Below are 19,381 nucleotides of genomic sequence, written 5' to 3' on the forward strand. Positions count from 1 at the left end.
AAAACCATCCTTAAAAGAGCTTTTTTGATTTTTTTTTTCAAATTTTCAGAAATTCGCCAATAATTCAAAATTTAACCTTAGCTCCTGAAATTTTGGTCACAGGGGTTTCAGAACACGCTCTTTTGATCTGACTTGGCTTTTAGGTCAAACCGGAGAGTGTAAAATCAAAAAGTTTCCTTATTTGTAAGGAAATTTTCCACGAGGAAAAAATCTCTATGCCTCAGTTCCTTCTTAATTTCGAACCAAACTCGTAATTTCACATTGACCTATAACTTTCGGGCATATCAATCAAGGAAAACCAGAGTAATTTAATGACAGCCAGAGAGAGAAAGAAGGTTAGTAAACTCAGGCAATTAAAATCGACTATCTGAAATAAATTCGAGCTTATCGAACAAAAAGCAGGAAAATGAAACGAATTTTCAGCGATGTGTACGACCACGATTACCTACGAGTACTTAATTTTGTTCAACAATCGAGTTATCTCTTCCTCATTGATCCCTTTTGCTTTTTTTCTTTTACCTTTTCCTCATCCGACTAATCTATCATCTACTTATTTAGAATTTTATCTCATTGGCGAAGCTGTTTTCACAATAAAGACCACCAACGAAAGGGTAGGTAAAAAAAAAGTTGTAAAAAAGGCGTCATTTATGCAAATGAAATTACACAGCCTCGCGTCTCTCGAGAGCGTAAAACTTTTAGCGAGCGGAAATCACACGCAAATCGTATTATAATTAAATACCTACGATGAGGATGACGACATTTGCGAAAATGATTCGTTCATCGTGTCGGAAAAGTTTTTCAAACCAGGCTAATAAAAGTCGATTAATGTAAACTCGGTCGGCTAAATACATATTTTCCATCGGATGTTATCTTACGTTACATACCTTTTAAATACATAGGTACCTTTCATTGATGATAGGTTTAGCTGGTTGCGGTTTTTAACGAAATGAAGAATTATGACGCCGCAGCTACATGATAAGCACGCAGTGTCCATTAAAAAATAATTATCCTCAGAAATGGCACGGGCTGTATTCCATTTTGAAAATTATTTCGTCGCTGTTGGCTTTTTATTAAAAGGTATTTTTCATCGATGCACACGACGACGACGACGGTGTCGCGTTTTTTCACTCTCTTTCTCGCTTAATTTCGAAAGGAGCATACTTACTAGAGACTGGTTCGCGATTTTTATTCGTCATGTTGCGTAATTTTTAATCCGTATATTGACTATATATAAGTGTAGGAGTGGTGTCATTGACGCGGAACGTGCATATTAAAACTCATATTTACAGTCTAGGTAGTTGAAAAACATATTTTGCTTATTGAAAATTTTTCCCTTTTGTTTTTCGACGCTTTTTATTCGCGTGAACGGATTAATGGAAATGCTTCGATGAGAAAAAGTGTTATAAATACTTCCTCTCCTCATCCTCTCCCACGCCGTTTACTTTGTCGGTATCAGAAAATTGAATTATTCGGGACGAAGAAAGTCATTCAGCCAGAGGTCTTGTTTCAGAAGCGGGTATTTGCGGAAATGTGCGCCAGTTCTACCAACCACGTACTTTTGACTCGTCGATAATTTTGGAGCATTTCAGGGTAAGTTTATCCGTGCATAAGAAATGTCCAAATTATAATAAGTTCCTACCAGTTGAATACTATACCTGTTGGCTGCGAGAATTCTTTTTTTTTTTGGGAGAGGGGAGAGGGAAGGGACTTACATTGATGAGAGACAATGAGACATTGACTGTTGTGTAACGAATGTGGGGATTGGGAAGAGGAGGCAGAATTTTGCGTTATTGATAGGTACCTAGTCCTAGAAAATATAATTCCTAGCCATATCTGGTCATTTTTTGTAAATTACTGGTAATTTTGAGTAAATTACCGATATTTAATTGAAAATACTGGGAATTTTCTGGTTAATTGGGAGTTAGATTTTTTTTTTGGAAATTATTGGTAAATTATTGGTAATTTTTGGTAAATTACTTGTAATTTTTGGTAAATCTCTTGTAATTTTTGATAAATTATTGGTAATTTCTGGTAAGCTTCTGGTAAGTATGTGGTGATTTTTAAAAAAATGGGTAATATGAAATACTGGATAAGACTCTTGTGAAATTATTAGGTACCTTCTACATAGTAATTTTTGGTAAATTACCTGTAATTTTTGGTAAATTACCTGTAATTTTTGGTAAATTACTTGTAATTCTTGGTAAATTACTTACCTGTAATTCTTGGTAAATTACTTACCTGTAATTCTTGGTAAATTATTTACCTGTAATTCTTGGTAAATTACTTAAGGTAGAGTGGGGAAATTGCAAAAATGGGGTAATTGCAAAATTGTGACCTCATGCAAAAAAATATCAATTTTCTGGTTGTGCCAACTAGGGGGCGTCAAAGCAACAAGCCAACAACCTTTACCAACATATTCACCTGGTCACAACTCGCGGGGTTCAACTTGTCCCTCCGTAGCAAACACTTTTATCAAAGCATGTTGAAACCACTCATAAGTAAAGTGAGAGGTGTTTTTTTAAGAAAATGCACCTGAAATAGAAAATACTTGGCTGTAAATTGCGTTTTTGCAACTATACCCCAGAAAAAATCGACTGGGGGTAATTGCGAAAACAATTTTTTTTCCCATTTTCGCGCTTTTTAAACGTCTTGTTACATCTGGTATAAGGAGAGGTTCAATTTCATCGTTAAGATGATTTTGAAGGCGGTAATATGAATGCTTAGTTGCAAATTGTTGTATTTCTTCAGAGATAGTTAGCATTTGTAAGTCGCAATGGAGGTCTTTGTTTCTGCAGTACCATGGTGCATTGGCGATCCGAGGAAGGTATTTGTTCTGCATTCGCTGAATTATTTCTATATTCGATGGTTTTGCAGTTCCCCATAATTGGCAACCATATGTCCAAACAGGTTTAATGCAGGCTTGTTAACCAGTTTTTAACCATTAACCGTAACCTCAAATTAAATGGTAAATCAACCAAAAAAAATTAACTGTAACCAAAAAACCTTTTTTTTTTGAAATATTGTAAAGATATTAATATAAGTTGATGACTAGAAGGCTTTAGACTGAGATCCTGACCCAATTACCAACAAGATAGGTATTTTCATGTAATGTAATAGTTTGTTTGAGACTCCTATTACCTAACTTGTAATCACCTTTACATTCAATATTACCACAAATACGAAAAGAAGTTCTTATGCTCGAAATAACCGACTCAAAAGCGCAATGTTACATAATTTATTAACACATTACTCAAACAGACATATCAATTCTTTGAACATAAGATAAACCAGTTTATCGCAAATTCGCACTAATACATATACTTAACAAAATTAACCTATAAAACAGGGTATTTAACAATATTAAAACGTTCCTACTCATATTACCGATGTAATCAGATTAGACCGAGCCAACAGAGAGTATCCTACACTTCACTATGTACCCCCTACCTATCATAGGTAACTATTCTCCCTCCCTACAATAAGTACTTTGTTGTACAGCGTTCGTTTACGTGTATACTTCAGAGTTTACTCCAAGGAATAATCATGACGATTATTCCTCGTATAACAGGCCATATATACTATCACAATATCACTAACCATAACCATAACCGTAACCATAACCGTTTTCTGAGATCAAAATAAACCGTAACCATAACCTTGACTGAAAAATGTTTAGAAAAAAACCAGTTACAAAATTTTAAAATTCATTTCTTTTTATCTGAGTTTTTTTTCAATGTTATTTGTAGTGATTTGAAATTTTAATCAAAAAAAATGATCAAAAGATTAAAAATATTACCAGTTTTTCAATTTTTTAAACTTCAAAATTTCAAACTCCAAAAGAATTTTTGGAAATTTCAAATTTTCAACTGTAATTTTAACCATTAACTGAAATTTTAAGCTCAACTGAAAAAATTACCACCAAAAACTGTAACCTTAACCTTAACCATTAACCGAAAAAAATGGTCATCAATAACCGTAACCTGAAACTTAACCGTAACTTCAAAAAATTAATAACCTTAATCGTAACCTTTAACCAAAATTTTGAATTTCTTGTTTAATTTTTAACCGTAACCTTATCCGGAAATATTTAAGTTGATGTTCAAATTTTCAAATTGCAATTTTCTCCACAATTTGTGGACCAAATTGTACCAAAATTTTACCAATGATACGTAGAGAACCCCCTGCAGTATAAGTGGTGCAAATTTCAGCTTCATCCATGCAATAGTCTTCTCACAGCGCCCTCTCAAAGTGTCACTAATTAAAAAGTGCTTTGCAATTACCCCACTCTACCTTACCTGTAATTTTTGGTAATTTACCTGTAACTTTTGGTAATTTACCTGTAATTCTTGGTAAATTACTTACCTATAATTTTTGGTAATATACCTGTAATTTTTCGTAATGTACCTGTAATTCTTGGTAAACTACCTGTAATTCTTGGTAAACTACCTGTAATTCTTGGTAAATTACCTGTAATTCTTGGTAAATTACCTGTAATTCTTGGTAAATCACTTACCAGTAATTCTTAGTCAATTACTTACCAGTAATTCTTAGTCAATTACTTACCAGTAATTTTTGGTAAATTACTTACCTGTAATTTTTGGTAATCTACCTGTAATTCTTGGTAATTTGCGTGTAACTTTTGATAAATTACCTGTAATTTTTGGTAAATAACCAGAAAATAGTCCGTAAATCAACATAAATTACCTGTAATTTAACAAAAATTACAATGTGGCAGAATGTGGTAATTTTAAATTCAAATTCAAATTTGCTTGATAGTTAGGATGTTGGATGTTACAAACCATATTGTGCACAGAAAATCCATAATTTTTCAACATCCAACAATGTTTCCCTGAAAACAAAAATAAAACTACGATGGAATTTGGTTTTATTATTACAAAAAATTGACTTTTCAACTGGTCCTTTCTGATCAACTAAAGCAATGACCAGCTTCATGAAAAAAATCTACGATAAAATTTGCTATTCAGAGCTGCAGATTGCAGCTTTCTATCCATCATGGTTCTTGAATACTTCGACGTTCAAATTACCGAAAAACATCAAAAAAGGGTCATTTCTCGTTTCAGCATACCTTGGCTCCTTTAAAAAAATTCATCATCAATTTCAAAATCTAATAATATCATTAAAAAAATAGTTTTGCTGTTATTTGCTGCTTCAATAGGTATAGCCAATTTTAAACAGTTTTTTTTTTGCGATATGATCGTTAAACTTACTGACGCATGCTACTATACGAATACATTGTGGTGGCACATTGTAATTCGTACATTTGTACGTGCTTGTAACGAATTTACACGAAACTAATTGTGCGTATATCGATATGATTCGTAAAGTTTCTCCTCGAATTTTGTTTATGACTTCATCTTGGTTGAATACTTATTATCTTTTTTGAGATATCGTGCGCCGTGCTTCATTAGCACGTTATCGTTATTTTTCGGCGTGCGTGTTAAATCTGTGCCCATATATTAATTGAACATTTGACATCACCTTTTGTTTTAACATTGTACGAGGCGCGCGAAAAACAACCGTTAAATGGATTGGAATTGTTTAATTAGACGCAAACTTTCGACGGTAGGATTATTCGAAAGCTAAACGGGGGTTCTTATTTTCACGGATTATAACGAAGATGGTGATTTTTACCTACCAAGGCAACTGTTCAGTTGTTTGTTTGTTAGTTTGTCTTTGTAGGCATGAGTGAGATTTTTTTTTCTTCAGTGTAGAATTTGTTAAGGAGGGGTACCTACCTAAAAAACAACACTAGATTTGTATTTTATTTTGAAAAGAATTTGGACGATTAATTAAATTTTTTCATTCTGGAATTTTTGGATGAAATCACTTAGTTGGTTGGGTGTTTTTTCGGTGCATGTGACAAAGACAATTTAGACAATACGAAGGGATATCGGGGGAACAATCGATAAACCGCGAAAAGAAATAAAAAGATCAATAAAACGTAAGTATAGTAATGAAAGGTCTACGTCGCGTGAAAGGAAAACGAAGGTGATTTAAGGTGCTTGAAAAATTCAAAATGCTGTTAAACAGTGCGTGAGGTAAACTGCGTTGATGTTGGAACATTCATCTCACGAATAACTACATATGTAGATGCAGTGAGACGTATTTTTAAAGTAGAAAGTTACACAATGTGAGTTAGATGTATCAATTGTTGTCAATTTATATGTACCTATAATCTACCTATATCAACAATTCCCCTTCGCCGATCAGAAGGAGAATATTTCAGAGATAAATTTTTGAGCAGGGGAATCATTCCTACTCACCGCATTGGATTTAAAAGGATCCTCGGATGTTTGGAAAGAGAACGACAAAAAACCTCAATTCGTAAATTTCAGCCCCCTTGGTTCATATTTAGGTTTTTGACAAATTTTTGAAAAAAGCCTAGTCGAAGCCTCCACCATGCCTGGAATTCGCTGGAAGTGTTTGAAACAGTCGAAAGTAAAAAATGCAAACCAGAATATTCCAATAGCCCGAGTTCTTACCTATCCTTTCTAGAGATATCTGTAATTTCTGAGAAAATCTAATTTCACACTTGAGTGCTCAGAACGTATGGAATTTTCCGACATTCCAGTAATTATTTGTCTATTTTGGCATTTTTAAAAACCATCCAAAAATCAAGAAATGAACTCGGGTAGAACAAATTTTGGATCTAAGAAGTTCTTGAAGCTGCATTCGTGAAAACATTACAATTGAATCGCAACCCCCCCCCCCCCCTTCATGAAGAAGAAGTTTTATTCTTTTCCTTGTTACATAGGTAGGTTGTTTTAAGTCGATTCAATTTCAATTTTTTCACAAAAGTATTCTGATTAGGTAGGTATACCTTGATTTTGAGGAGGTCAACTTTTACAAATGTCATGATTACCCATCAATTTTACAATTTTTTGTCAATTGAAATGAATTAGAAAATGAAAAAATAAGACAATATTCTGCAAAAAGCTTGAAATGAAAGAAAATTATGAGAATTGTTTTGTTTTCTCATTTTTTTAGATTTCTTAAGTTCTACATCATGAAATTTCAAGATTTTTGTAAAATTGGTCATATTTTTTCATATTCTACTTTCTATGAAGGACTCTTGTAACATTTTAGTAAGTAAATGCCATAGTTTTTGACTTTCTCCCACATTGTGGAAAAAAATTGAAAAATTGTAAAATTGTAAAAATGTGGAATACTTCCCTGAAATTTTTTTAAAAATATATAATTTTGTTTAAGCATAACTTGACCCCATGTCCAGTCTAAGATTAGGCAAACATTCATACACAAACTTTTTTTTTGTGGAAGGGGTGTAGTTGAAGCAAGCTTCAAGCAAGTGACCCTGGCGAACATGAGATACCTAAGAAGATCTCTCACAAAACTTTGCACTCACCACCCCCACACACTTCTCTCTGAAAGAAGCCATTCACACCATCGCTACAAGCTCTGGCACTAATGTACTTGTCCTAGTCTGCTTCCATTTGAAGAGTCCAGGGAAAGAACCAGGTAAGTCACTTTTTTTCAAAAATGAGTTTAGGGTTGAATTAAATTCACACTGAGGAGTAGAAAAATGTAGTCCATTTACATTTTGAAAAAAATTGATTTTTCGTGGTTAAAATGGCCTTTAAAAAAAAGAGGAGAAGAGAAAAATGAGTCGAGACGAAATGTGAGGCGACAGGAAGAAAATTTCAACATCGTCAACTATTTAGAATACAAAAATTTTTCATTATGTCATCATAATAATCGATTTTCATCGAATTCAAGTTGTTGCGAAACACTGATTTTTCGATTTTTTGCTTGATTTTTTCACGAAAACAGTGACTTTTCAAGTCGTGACTGGCTCATCTCTTCATTTTTTTCCTACCATGCCTCAAGTTGTGTTTGTGGGATGTTGTGTGATGTATTTCCAGTCATTACCTTGATGAAATTCAAATTCGCTACAAAATTGGAGCCTTCTGATACTTCAAAACGCCGTAACTCAGAAGTTTGAAAAAGTGACTTACCTGGTTCTTTCCCTGGACTCTTCATTTATTATAAGTAAATATAGATTGATGGTGAGTTCCAGCACCCTGAAGGCCCCTGTTGCAGATTAGCCGTTAATTTGGCACAATGATACATGTATCCCGCGAGTAAAGGCAATACTTGTGGACATAAACACCAATCAAGGCACTCTTGTACTTGTCCTAGTCTGCTTCCATTTATTATGTATAAGTATATCAATGGGTTGTCAAAATTGTGATGGAATAGATTGATGGTGAGTTCCAGCACCCTGAAGGCCCCTGTTGCAGATTGGCTGTTAATTTGGAACAAGGATACATGTATCCCACAAGTAAAGGCAGTGGATGTGAATGCCAATCAATGTGTGGTCTAAACAGCCAGAGTATAACCGCAGCAGCACCTTACACCATCCAGATAATAAAGATGGTAAGGAAGGATGTAAGCCCCACTATTGCATCATGGTTGTAGTGTGTGCGACAGCGTTAGATGTAGGTCTTATCAAACAAGCTGATCGCTACATATCTCATATACTTGCTGAACTTTTTAATGACTCCATAGATCAGGGAAAATTTCCAGAAAGCTTGAAATCAAGTATTGTAACCCCTGTACATAAAAAAGGAGAAAAATCAAATTTAAACAACTATAGGCCCATCTCTGTAACACCAGTATTCTCAAAGATTTTTGAGTGTCTGTTGTATAATCGACTGATACGATTCCTATCAGCTAACAGCATTCTAAGTGAAACACAATTTGGCTTCTGTTGTGGAAAAAACACCACCAAAGCAATATTTAATTTATTGAACAAAATTCTCCAAGCTGGCCAAGAGGGTGAAAATTCATTGGCAATATTCTGTGATTTATCGAAAGCTTTTGATACCATGAACCACAGAATTCTACTGGGAAAGTTGGAAAAATATGGAATAAGGGGTCCAATCCACAGTTGGCTGAAATCCTTCCTTGAAAATAGGGTACAAATGGTTCCATACTTGGACCTTTATTGTTTATTCTCTATGTTAACGATTTGTCATCTTACGTTAATGCACTTCTAACCCAGTTTGCAGATGATACAACTATGTTTTTAAAAGGTGGTAGCTGGGACACACTGCTTAAAAAAACAGAACATGTTCTCAAAAACTTAATCTGCTGGTTTAATGCAAATTGCGTGAGCTTAAACTTGGAAAAAACAGTAACAGTGCCTTTCAATGTAACCCCCAATGAGACAGACCTGGTAGCAGAAACTCTCTCAACTCTACCTAATGTCTCTTATGCTGCAAAGTTCTTAGGAGTTGATGTTCAATGCAATTTAAAATGGGTTGTCATCTATAAACTTTTTACTCTTTCAGCTACGCCAAATTACAAATCAAAAAACTCTCAAGACTTGCATATTTTGGACTATTCCACTCCACAATGGCCTATGGGGTAGTTTTTTGGGGAGGTAATGCATCTTATGTCAAGCAAATACTCACACTACAAAAACGTGCGATAAGAACAATTTATAAACTACCTCTAAGACAAACATGCAGAGCCACCTTTGTTGATAATAAAATTCTCACTACAATATCACAATATATTCTGGACATATCTCTCATGGTTTATACTGGGGTTATAACCTTTCCAAAAATTACCCATCCATACAGTACCAGATCACGAGGTAACCTCAGAACTCCCCACCACCGCACAAAACTTCTCCAGAGTAGCACTGTATCATCTGCTGCAAAAGTATATAATCGGATTCCAGGGAGTGTAAAAAACCAGCCAACTGCAAAAAAATTCAAACATGTCCTGAAAGAATGGCTGATAACTAGGGCTTATTATACCCTGGAAGAATATCTCAGCTCCCCGGATCAATAAGAGTTCAAATTTTTTGAAATAACCTGGAGTAGATTTTATGTACCCATAGTTTTAAATCTTCATCTTTTATGTTTTAATCAAGTTTTTTATCCTATATTTTAAAGCTGAAATTTGTATTCTATGTACTTACATGCTTAACTTGATACGATGGCAGCAATGCTGCCGCATGTATCTCAAATAAAGAATTTGAATTTGGATTTTTGTAGGAGAGTAAGAAGGGGGGGGGGGTCTTGAATCTATTTCAGGTAGGGTCTTAGAATGTGTTAGTAACATTGCTTAAATTGGTATGATTTTGACCATAGATGTATATTTTGATACTTTTTCGAAATATTTAGGTTTCGAGATGGCACTCGTTGACGGAGGGTGAGAGCACCCCCACCCCCAATTTTGGGTGAAACTTTCAAAAGAAAATCTGGGGCATGTGATATATCGAATTGTATGTTTTCGGTAACGCTGAATACGAATATGATGTCAGATTTTCGATTGGACCCTATCCACGGCTCCCAGCACCTCCCCAAGGGGGGTTAAAGTCAAAAAAATGGTTTGATTCGTGTGACACATGAAATGGTATGTTTTCGATATCGCTGAACACGAATATGACCTTAGTTTTTCCAACTGACCTCACCCATGGCCCCCAGCACCTACCCAAAGGGGTAAACGTGAAAAAATGGTTTGATTCGTGTGACACATGGAATAGTATGTTTTCGATATCGCTGAACACGAATGTAGCCTTTGTTTTTCATATTTACCTCACCCATGGCCCCCAGAACCTCCCCATCGAGTACCGCCTTTTTTAAAAAATGTACATTAATGGAAATTTTTTCAAAATTTTAAATGGTAGCTCCCACTTACAGCGCCATTTTGAAATTTGAACTTTCAAATTGAAAGTTCAACTTTCAACTTTTGAAAATTTCAAAATACTTGGAAAGTTCAAAATTCAATGCCCTTTCGAACTGTGAAGTCAGTTTTGATCAAAGTATCATAGTTTTGGAGGAATGGGCTGCTGAAGTTGAGTACCTCGAGACAATGTGAAAATAATGGAAGCCCCCCACCCGCCCCCTGAGGGAGCTGGGACCAAACTGATTGCGGCTTTCTTATTTACTGGGTGGGTAGATATTGTAAAAAAAATTTGAGCGAAATCGAAAGACATTACTTTTAAAATCGCCTTTTTTTGGTTGAGTTGACATGGAATGACCCATGAATGATTCAAAAGTAAATTGTGGTCCAAAATCGCACCCTTTCCTAGCTCGATACTCGATACTTGTAATAGCGTTTTAGTTATTCAATTTCAAATACCTACAATTTTTTCGAAATTTCATCTAACGTTCTTCAAATTGTTGCATGAACGATGTTTAATTTTTTTTTAAATTGCATATTCAATTTAATGAAAGTACTTAATTGAAAGGACATTCCCTAACATAAGTAATCGAGTAATAAAACCAGCAATGCACGCTGCAGCTGTTACAGCTCAGCTCGGTGCAGCTGTCTAGTTTTTTTTTTAATTTTTTAAAATTTTTGATACCTATAAGTACTTCTTCCTGTCAGTTTTTTTTTATTTCTGTCTGAAACGATAGGTAGTCGACGAAATAGCGAGCAAACAATGACGTAGATACTGGAGCAATAAATATCTATACGAATACATCTCCCACTTACAAAGAAGTAATTTTCTTCTTTTTCTCGTATTCGTATGCATCACAATATCGAGAGACATCTTTAATTAAAGATCAACGAGACGAACGAGACGATATAGTCAGACATGACAAGTTCGTGTTTCACTTCCATAACTAGCAATTTTTTGCCCCACATGTCATAAATAACTTATCATGTTACGCAATGATATTCGTACGTAATGTTTAGAAAATTGCTATCGAGAACACAATAATATACTTAGGTACTCGTAATAATAATTTCCGCGATGGGCGAGTCTCTGAAAATACACTACACTGTAAGTAGCCTACCAGTTCGTTCATTACTCCTCATGATGAAATTTTTGTCGTATTTTGACGCAATCTAAACTCCAAACGATGAGCTAAACCGTACGTATTTTCTGTGCGAAGGTGTACCTATAAAGAGTCGCAAATGGCGAAGTAAAGTATGGTGGTGGGTATTGTAGCAGCATCGAAAGAGTGCTGTCGAAGCGTGTTTAAATTTGTAGGGCTAGGTATAGGTGAGGTGCTACGTACCTACAATTTTCGACGCGAATAAAATTTAATTAAACGTTAACATTTTTAAAGGCGTACGTAAATTAGCTTCGACGATGTAAATTCAAATCATCGAGATGCGAATAGAAAGAAGACTCGAGGGCAGCGATTAACTCTCGAGGGGGATCGAGAGTGAAAAAGCACGACTTTTCGAAGTAGACGTTGAAATTGCCCATTCGATTTGTATGTGTGAGTGTGAGTTTATGTATTCGATGCGGTGTTTTTCTGGTACGAGAATTATTCTAATTTGACCGCAAATTATGGTACCATATATACGAGTTTATATGGTGCTCTTTCTGTTTATATGTACGTATAGCCAAGTTTTATTAAAGCCCACACTATGGTGACTTATCGTTCGTATATATATACAGGTAATAAAGCTTAATTAGCCGTCGAGTTAGTTTATTAAGTACAATTTAAACGGGCATCTACGCGTATATTTTGCCTTATTTTACAGTCGGCGAATAAATAGTCTATCGTCACCGTCCTGTCGAAGATGGGTGACGTTGGACCCGCAGCGCAGACGAGAGGGTGTGAGTAGACGAGAGCCAAAAAGCACAGACTATATACTATACAATACGACACTCTAAGTACCTATATAGCTATGTACATACAACATTACAACATTGTATCCGTCATGTACATTCTACATTGTACACACATACATTTGCAAGGAGGCGTCGGGGTTGACACGACCATCTTTATGCCCAACAGAACATACAACGAAACGATCCGCTACGACTGTTATTTTCGGCGGCGGGCGCCGATTTACTGCGTCGTATAACCCCGAGCCTGCCTGGCGAACGCCGCCTCTTGTGCCGAAAAAACCCATCTCACCTGGCCTTTGATATATAAAAGCGAATTTTAAAGGTTCCTCAAACCCACAACATACCAACATTCAACACACAACAAGTGTTTCGCTTATACAGCCGCCTGCGAACCCCTCGCGTTCCAAACTAACGTGATTTTTATTCTCGTTTTTTTTTTTCGTCGTTTCGCGACTCGACTGGCTTTTTTTTGGGCCCTTATTGCTCGGTTTTGGGGCTCGATCGTTCGATCTTCTTTGCGGTATACGAGTAGTTCTCGCGTATCAGTCGGTTTTTGTTCGTGTTGCAGTTGATTTTTTTCCTTTTTCGCGTATAATTGTATTTCGAGAAAAACTTGCCGAATATTGGAAACATCAAACGGAGGAGAAGAAAATTAGTAAGTTTTTTCTTGATATTTTTCTTCCTTTTTCGGTTTGTTTCGCTTCGGATGTTTCGTTCGAGTGGTTTGTGTAGCAGAGCTGAGTGGAAGAAGGCGTTTCAAAGAGGGTTTATTGCCTCGTGGAATATTATTGAATTTTTTTTTGTTTTTTTTTAAAAAAAAATAGTATGTGTTTTTTGTACGTGGTGGGAACGAATGTTTATCTCGGTTTGGAATATAGTTCGAGTGATTGTGATTTGAATAGAAGTGAGGCAAATTTTTTTATTATAAATTTTTGACGAAAAATAATGGATTTAAAAATTTTCCACACTGTGAATTAAAAAATAAGGAACGTGCAAGGTTCAATGATTTTGGATTTTTTGAAATACATAACTTTTAATCTTCAAGCATGGGACATCTAATTAAGTAATTTTCTGAAGAAAAAATTGTTGAAAAAAATTGATTTTTATTTGATTTGGCATCTCATACTTAATGGTAAAAATGATTAAATTTCGTTTTTTTTTTTTTTTTTTTTTTACCAAGGAAAAAATTTTGTAGTCAAAATATTTCGCTCGCCATTTCAATTCCATTAAAATCCTCCTCTTCAATCTTCACGTACCTTTACCAGATAATAGTCAACTTTCAACTTGACTTTTTTTACATTTGGATAGTGTCGTTTGTATTTTTTGAGTGGAAAAAAATTACAAAATGAAAAAAAATAAACACCTTCGCCAGCATTACATAATGTATTAAACAACTTTTTAGCTTATTGTCAACTAAAATTTTGATAAATGCGCCTACTTTGTGTGTGTCGGCGATTTCGTAGGTAGAAAAAAGTAGATATCTGTCTCATTTTTGAGTCGACGATGAAAAAAACACATTTATTTGTTGAAATGGAAAGCGAGGACGTGGATGCAATAAAAAGACTTTTTGTGCGGGTGAAAAAATATTATTTTTCAAATTAATTTCATATTTTGAAACTGTCTACGAAGAGCATTGTGATGAAAATTACCAATGCTTAGGAACCAATTTCAAAATTACAAAGTAAAAAAAAAACGTAATTATAGTTTTCAAATTTTCATCAAATCAAACTATGGATTGCTGGCATGATTGCTTGATTTATTTAATTTGTGAATGAAATTTTTTGATCGCTCACTTTGAAACGTCTATAATCCATTTTTTCATTTTTTTTTGTTTTCCGGTGTTTATTGCCCCCCTTCCATATTTGAATGAAAGAGTGTGATTTTTTTTTTGGAATATTTGGTCTTAAAACATAGGTAAGTATTATTTTTGAAGACATTACTTGTCTTTATTTTTTTGTTCGTTGTATGAAGATGTGTGGGAAAAGCATATTGAAAAAAAACGTGAAACTCGTAGGGTGTCTATTTCTACGAATCAAGATTTTTGAAATAGGCTGAGAATTGATGAAAAAGATGAAAAATTTCACTTAAAAGCCATCAAAACCCAATTCGTAGAAATCTCGACATTTTTTTTTTTAAATTCAGTTTTTGGTTACTTATTACTTATTTGAAACATAATTTTAAGCATTTTCTGTTCCAAGTTTGAAAATTTTGGCAGGAAGTTTTTAAAAAAAATACAAAATAACTTATGTATACGATTATAGTTTTTGACTTGTGAAAAAACCAAGTCACTAATTTTGTTATTTACTTATTTATTTCATTTTTAGTAAGGAGAAACTTCTGTGAGTGAAATTTTTTTGGGATGTAGTAATATTTAGATTATTTGGGGTTGAGTGGGCATATAATGTAGGCTTGAGAAGAAAAAAGTATCTTTATCTCAAAAAAGACCGAAAAAATAAAGTAAAGGGAAGACCCGACATTTTGAAGATGAATTTTTGAGTTTAAAAAAGTATCTTTATCTCAAATAAAACCGAAAAAATAAAAGTAAAGGGAAGACCCAACATTTTTGAAGATGAATTTTTTTTTATAACTTTTTGGAAGAACTTTACTCGGGGTGGGGGAAACGCTCACCTCAATCCCACCAAAATCGGCACTGGAAATAGTTATCTACGTTGAAACAAGTTGAGAATTTCTCAGTTTGAAATTCGATTGTCTATCTGAAGAGTTTGTCACCGAAAGTACATTTTATTTAGAAGAGGACTGGAGGGGGGGGGGGGTAAAACAAGAAATCCACGAAAGCTGTCTAGCTATGAAATCACCTAAATTGTAGATAAAATTATTGAACAGGTTCAGAATGAGCCAGAAATCGAATTTTATAATTACCTCGAGTAATTTGTATATTTTTATATGTCTTCTGGAGGAATCCAAAAGTTCTGGAGAAATCGAAAATCGCATTGAAGTCTCCGGAATGACTCAAAATGGTGGAGTTCGGTTTATCAGAGACGACATAGCTTCAGAATCTGATCGTATTATTTTCACAGAAAAAGTATGAAGGTAGGCACTACAAAACTTGAAAAAAAAAATCGTAAAATTCTCATCTTGGATTTCCAAAAATTAGCCAGAAATCAAAAAATGTTTTTAGGCAGCTGAAATTTTGGTTGAGAAGGTTTCAAATCATGCTCTTTTATCCCTGTTCCAATCGGGAGCAATACCTTGGTCGATGTTTCTATCAGATTCAGATTGACGAAAATAACTTATCAAAATGGAATGGGATTTGTGTTTCGAGATTTGAAAATGATAAAATATTGACGATTTGTGTTGGTGATTCAAACCTTTTTTTTCAATAAATTTTTTGATTAAATTAAGTTAATTTTTGTTTTTTTGTGAAATCCAACTTCACAAACAAAATGTGCTCGTTTTGAAATTTGCAAGATTTTTTCAAAAAATGAAAAATGAAAGAAAATTCTAACAAAATATCCAAGATGAAAAATTATTTCAAACAAATTGGTGATTAGCGATCCTTGATTCGAACCATTTTCCAAGTTAGGCATTTTGAAAGTTGATGATTCAAGCTGTTTCGAATCATCAAAAAGGAACGTGATTTGTAATTTACGATTCGAATCAACTTTTACGTGATTCTGACTGTTCCTCATGATGTGTAAAAAATGGCAGATTTTTGGAGGAAGTGGTTTAAAAAAGTTGAGAATTTGACATTTTGAAAAATGTTCTAAACTGTAAAGTAATAATGTGCGATTTTAATTTTTTTTTTTTTTTTTTTTTTTTTGAGGTAACTTAAGCAGCTGGCACATTTTAAAGGTAGTTCTGCATCGTTTTATTAATTCTGAAAATGATACTAAACCGAAAAATGGATAATTCTGCAAATAACTGAATAACAAATTAGTTATCCAATCAAAAAATTATCTAAAAAATTGAAAAATTAGTAAACTAAAATTCCAAGAATGTTTACTAAAAAAAACTTTATTTTTTTTGTTTGCCTTTTTTCATTATTTGGTAAAAATCAAGGTTAATCTAGGTGTAAATTTATCTTACAGAGATTTTGTATTTCAGAAATTCTGCAATAGGGTTACAAATGCTCAGAAAAATTTATTTGTGGCCAAAATGATGACATACCTATTTTTAGAAAGTAATTTTTTAAAAAATCACATTAAAAAAACGTGCAAAAAGAGATTTGACGAAACGTTCTGTTTTATTTATAGATCAATAATTTTTGAGGAAAAGGTAGATCAGAATTTTTCAAATTAATACCCACGTTCATAAAAAAGCGCGACAATAGTATGGGGTAGGAGGGAAGAGGTTTATCAACAGAATCCTTCAGTTTTCTTCACTCCTCTCATTCAAATAAAACTTTCGATCTTTTGATGCTTGCCTAGTTCTTAGAAAATCTCACAATATATTCGGTGGGGGGGGGGAGAGGAGAAAGGGTGCGAAAAATAAAAAAAATTGTTTAAGTTACTGGGTTCAGTTTTGGATATTTTTTAATTTTTTTTACTTGAAATCTTCTGGTTGTCAACAAATTTTTTCATAATTTTTACAAAATACTATACCTACTGGATCTTAAAATGAAATTTTTCCCGTACCCAGGGTATCTAATCAAATAAGTCCTTCGAGTAATGAAAATGTATAGAAAACATTTCGAATTAGAAACAAAATGGTTCTACGTAAAAATAAAAGCATGATGAAAAATTTCTCATTTTAGATTTTTTCGTGGTTTATTGATTCGAAATTTTTTACGCTCAAATTCACTTGTAATTTTCCAAAAACATGATAAAAAATTATTTTCTTTTAAGAAAATAGGTACGAAAAAAATTGAACCTGTCATGCGTAAATTTTAGGATTTTGTTAGAAAATACTCAAAGTTCATGTCATTTTTTCCACAAATGTAAGGATTATATTTTGCAACGAGTATATTCATTACATAATTCGTTTAAACGAGAAAAAAGTAGGACTCGGTTGTCACTTGTCAGTCATATTCGCGAATTACAGCTTCTGCAACGCATCGTTGAAATTTTCCATCTCACATAAACTATATTTTTGTACATACCTACATTTTTCAATTAAGTCTATGTTATCCTAAATTGAATTTGTTTCATTTCGAAATTTTTCCAAGTAGATTGATATTTTTTTCCCCAACGAAACGAGAATTTTGGCAAAAAAAAGTGAACCTAAATTAAAATATTTTATCGCGAAATTTCTAATCTGATCCGTGCACGAGTTCTTTTTATTCAAATGATGACACGAGACCGGTATCAATTTAACGATACCTTTTTTTTTCCAAAGTTGAGAAAATTATTCATTTTTTTCGAATTTCTTTTCTCTCGACGACGACGAATTAATCAACAACAGATTGAAATTTCAAATACTCGAGTATAATTATTCTCAACTCCCTCGTCGTTTATTTTTTTACAAATTGAAATAAATGGTTTAAAAAATTCATCAAATATTTACGTTTTACGAAGCACATGCGATGTATCTATCCTATTCCTTACAAAATACAAATTCTGTTATTTCATTGTTTATTTGCCAACCAAACGACGATGAGTCGAAATCTTGAACTCTTCGGAGTGTCTCAACTCGATAGGTGTATTTGTGTAATTTAATTGTTGATACCGAAAGGCTAATGTTGTTTACTTGGTGCAGTTCGACTTTCAACTTCTTAATGATTGATTTAATTTTAAAACAAGAGTTTTTCGAAGTAGGTACCGCGAATGGGACGTGGAGCGAAGAAGTTTGTTAATTTTTTCCAGGTGAGTAAGATATAAGTACGCGTATGGAAGGTGGTTGATTAGATATAGGTATCTTCATCTACCTAGTACCTTGTTTTATTGCTGTAATTTTTTCTTCGATTAGAAAACTTACTCAATTCAAGCAAAATGCTCAGGTATACTTATAGTGCTTCTTATTGGTTTTCCTCACTGAAAGTTTTTTTTTCAATCTATAGCGAAGTCTTACTCGGTAATTAGAAAAGTTACGAATGGAAGTTGCGATTTTATTCTCGATGTTTACCTACTTGGTTGGTTAAAAATGTAATTTATATTTTTGTTTTGGTTTTTTAAATTGAATTTACCTAATCCGTCGCAAATTCCAAAGTCGGTTTCGGTATTGCTCAAAGAAAACCGAGTAGGTATTTTTATTTAGGTCTTAAATACACATTTCATTAGGTAAGTAGGTACCTAATAGCTGAAACTAAGTAATTATGATCCAAAAAAGTCAACATTTTTTCATTTTTTTTCCAATTCTCACAATTTAATTTCAATCCAATTAATTTTCTGCAATTAAGTATAGTACTTAAGTACATGTATTTTCTGATTCCAATACGACTTTTGAACACTAGTTCTTAAGCTTATAAATGTGGACGATAAGCTAAAAAAGTGGTGGGGATTTGTTTTTTTCGATTTGGTACCTTTGCTTAGGGCCTGTAGGATCATTCTAGTCTTCCATAAGGTCATTGGCCTTGAAAAATGGGGGGGGGGTGAAAAAACATGTACATATTATAGGTGAGTTAACTCCAAAATGCTTTATTTGATTTGTGTAAAACTTCTCAACTTTTCAAGAATAGTGAGGTTTGGAAAGAACACATTCTGATTCAGATTCTGAATCAGTTGACCTCAAAATAAAAATTGAGCCTTCATCCAGAACCTCAGAAAAAGACTTTTGAGCCAAAAGTGGGTATCAGTATTCATGTAGATAATATAGGAATTCTCAAGGTCGTTTATCTCAATTCTGTCACCAGTTCAACCCCAAAACCAAACTTTTCTATGTACTTAGAGAAGGCTT

General features: G+C 33.7%; 1 protein-coding gene across 3 annotated transcripts in view; it reads left to right on the plus strand.

Moving 5' to 3' along the window:
- Positions 1-1,321: 1,321 nt before the first annotated feature.
- The window catches only part of LOC135841631 (uncharacterized), a 147,368-nt gene continuing 129,308 nt past the window's right edge, over positions 1,322-19,381 (plus strand). Inside the window, exon 1 of one of the 3 annotated variants that reach the window (XM_065358680.1) lies at positions 1,322-1,590. The gene's annotated coding sequence lies outside the window, so the exon portion shown is untranslated. Of the gene's footprint in view, positions 1,591-12,898; positions 13,245-19,381 lie in introns of those variants that run through there. The other 2 variants (XM_065358679.1, XR_010557957.1) reach the window with 2 other exon arrangements.

This window comes from Planococcus citri, chromosome 3 (assembly GCF_950023065.1).
Source record: "Planococcus citri chromosome 3, ihPlaCitr1.1, whole genome shotgun sequence".
In the NCBI taxonomy this organism is placed as follows: Eukaryota; Metazoa; Arthropoda; class Insecta; order Hemiptera; family Pseudococcidae; genus Planococcus; species Planococcus citri.